This window comes from Equus quagga, chromosome 15, assembly GCF_021613505.1.
Source record: "Equus quagga isolate Etosha38 chromosome 15, UCLA_HA_Equagga_1.0, whole genome shotgun sequence".
Taxonomy (NCBI): domain Eukaryota; kingdom Metazoa; phylum Chordata; class Mammalia; order Perissodactyla; family Equidae; genus Equus; species Equus quagga.
In genome coordinates, this window is record NC_060281.1 from 31,314,557 (window position 1) to 31,318,066 (window position 3,510).

Genomic DNA, 3,510 nt, shown 5'->3' on the forward strand with positions numbered 1-3,510 from the left:
AGTGTTACTTTTGATGATATTCCATAGACACCTAGGTTTTCTCACTGCTTTTCATTTGTTTTTCTTTTTCTGCCTTGACTGGATAGTTTGAAAGTTCCTGTCTCCTAATTCATAATTTCTTTCTTCTACTTGACCCTGTCTGTTGTTGATGCTCTCTATTACATTTTTTCATTTCATTTATTATATTTTTCATCTCCAGAATTTCTGTTTAGTCCTTTTTTGTGATTTTTATTTCTCCATTAAACTCCTTCTTTTGCTCACGTTTTCTTGACTCCATTGAACTGTTTTCTGTGTTCTATTTGAGCTTCCTTAAAATAGCTATTTTGAATTCTTTATTGGGTAAATCACAGATCTCGATGCCTTGGCCCCAGTTACTGGGAGGTTATTTTGATCCTCTGGTGGTGTCATGTTTCCTGATTTTTAATGTTCCTTGAAGTCCTGCATTACTGTCTTTGCATTTAAAGTAGCAGTTATCTACTCCAGTCATTAATAACTGACTTAAATATAGAAATATCTTTCACCAGTCTTGCTAGGGACATGAGGCTTTTTCAGACCTTCTATGGATATGCCTGCACCACACTTCTTGGTCCTTCCTGTGGAAGAATTCTTAAGCTTGTATGCTTTCTCTAGATTTTGCAGCATCCTGGGCTGGATGCTGACAGTCTCCTTTTTGCTTTTGCAAGGGTAGAGCTAAAGCTTAAGTTTGTGTTCTCTCATTGGCCTGCAGATTTTGGCTATCTTTCTGCACTACTCACTGGTAGTTTGCCTAAGCTTGTTCTTGCTGCCATTGGTTAGTGTGCAGAGAGAGTTGACCACAGCTTGAGGATGTGCGGGTAAGATTCATGGAGTGTTACGGGTGCCTGTGGTCCATTTGGTGGGACCCACTGGTGAGGGATCACTAGTGGCTCAAGCGTAGACTTCTTGGTGGAGTCGATGACACAGTTATTAGGATCTATGCCCCTTAAATATCCTCCAAGAGTCCTATCTGCTGCTCTCCCAGCCTTTTCCCACCCTCGGTAATGCAACTCATGACTCTCTACTCTGGATGGAGTGAGAGAGAAATGGGCCTCTTTCGCAGCAACTTGCACAGCTGTGGAGGCCAAGCAGTCACTCACACTCTCTTATGTTCCCCATGGGACAGATCACAGGTTGAAAAAGTCTCTCTTGGCACTGAGCTGTGCCACCTTGGGGGAGGCGTGATGCAGGTAAAGTCAAACTGTTCCTCTTCCCCTCTCCTGTGCATCCAACCTTGTATTTCTTTGCTTCAGTGGTATGCTGGAACTTCTCTGCTGGAACCCTGGACTTCCACGAAGGCTCTCTTGTCTGTGGGTGATTGTCTAACAGAATGTTCTCCAGGGGCTCCTGGACCAGGCTCAGAGGGGCTAAAGCCAGTTCACAGGCCATTACAGGGTCCCTAGCTTGAAGTGAAGTCTGTAAGCCTGTTACCGGATGCACAGGTTGGTGAGACTCCTCCCGAGTCCCTTAGTCTATGGTGCTGGGTCTTATAAATTCCACAAAGGCACTTTTGCCCATGGATAAATGCCAGTTGTTCTGAGGGGAATATGAAGGAGAGATGGTCTTATTCGGCCATGTTGCTGATGTCATTTCCCAAGTACATTTCTATTTCCTGATTTACAATCTCACTTTGCTAAGTCATATCCTTAACTGACTTCCAATAAAATTATGCATGGTAGGTAAATTTTAGATCCTTTCTTGTTTAACACAATTTTTATTCATTCTTTGTGTCTGATTGTGATTTTCAAAAGGTATATGTTTATTAATAGAAAATAATTTTCCTTTAGAACTTGAGGGCCTTCCTTATTATCTTAATGATAGAAGTATCTGGCAGTCTGACTTTTAGTCTGTTGTCAGGTTGTTTTGTTTTGTTTTCTCCCACTGGGATAATTTATGCTTTTCCTTTAACTCTTGAGGTTCTGAAATTTTTAAAATGATGTATTTAGTGATGAATCTTTTTTCATTAATTTTGCTAAATATCTGAAAACCCTATTATGTGTAAAGAATTAGGTCTATTATATCTGGGAAATTTTCCCTTATTATTTGTTTTGGTAATCTTCTTTTTCATTTCTCTGTTTCTCTCTTTAGCTCTGTTACTTGATGTTGGACTTCCTGGGTCTATTCTCTGTGTCTTATCTTTTCTACAATATATTACACTTCTTTCTTTTTTTTAAAGCTTGGCATCTGAGCTAACAACTGTTGCCAATCTTCTTTTTACTTTTTCTTTTTCTCCCCAAATTCCCCCAGTACATAGCTGTATATTTTAGTTGTGGTCCTTCTAGTTGTGGCATGTGGGATGCCACCTCAACATGGCCCAACGAGTGGTGCCATGACTGCACCCAGGTTGTGAACTGGCGAATCCCTGGGTTGCCAAAGTAGAGCATGTGAACTCAACCACTCGGCCATGGGGCCAGCCCCTATATTACATTTCTTTGTCTTATTTTTTCATTTCACAGAGATTTTCTTAATTTTCCAAACTTTCTCTTAAATTTTTCACTTTTGTCATGCCCTATTCTTACTTTTATAGATGCAATATCTTTTCATTTAGGATTTTAAAATAAAACTTTTTTTCCCATTTATTAAAAAGAAATGATTGCTCTTCTTTTTAGAATTAATTTTAATTCTGATGTTTTAAAATTATGAGAACATTTTATGAATGAGTCCTTTAATAAAATGCAATGATTATTAAATTTGCTTTCCTCGGTACTTCATGGGGAAGAAGTCTTACTAGGGCAGCGTTTGTATATTTCTAGGACACTAGTCATAATGCCATTCAATATAAGCTTTATATGACAATAACATACATATATACAAACACATACACACATGCACCTACACACACACACACACACCCCACCTCCAAAATGCTGGAGTCTTACCCCATGAAATCATTGAGATTTATTTGAAATACTATTGTTGAAAACTCTTCTCAGCACATTTGTGCATTTTCAGGTGACTTACTTTTTTTATACTAAAATGTATATTTTATACATTCTGGATCATAGTAACTGATCTTTTGCTTTCTTTTTTTAATACACTTTATTTAAGAACAATTTTAGGTTCACAGCAAAATTGAACAGAAGGTAAAAATATTTTCCATGTCCCCCCGTCCTCATCATGCAGAGCCTCCCCCATTATCAAAATTCTCCACAAGAGTGGTACATTTGTTTCAAGTGATGAACCTACATTAACACATCGTTATCACCCAAAGTCTATAGATAACATTAGGGTTTGCTCTTGGTGTTGTGCATTCTATGGGTTTAAACAAATGTGTAATGACATGTGTGAACTGTTAAAGTATCATACAGAATAGTTTCACTGCCCTAAAAATCCTCCGTGCTCTGTTACCTGCATTTTCTCTGGTTCAGATTTCCTGCATTTACTAATTCCTAGTTAGCATTTTTAATTATTTTCTTACTTTTACATCATAGCTTTTTCTCTTTGAATCTTCTCTATTTCCTCCCCAGACTAGACATGCATAAAGATCTGTTGCAT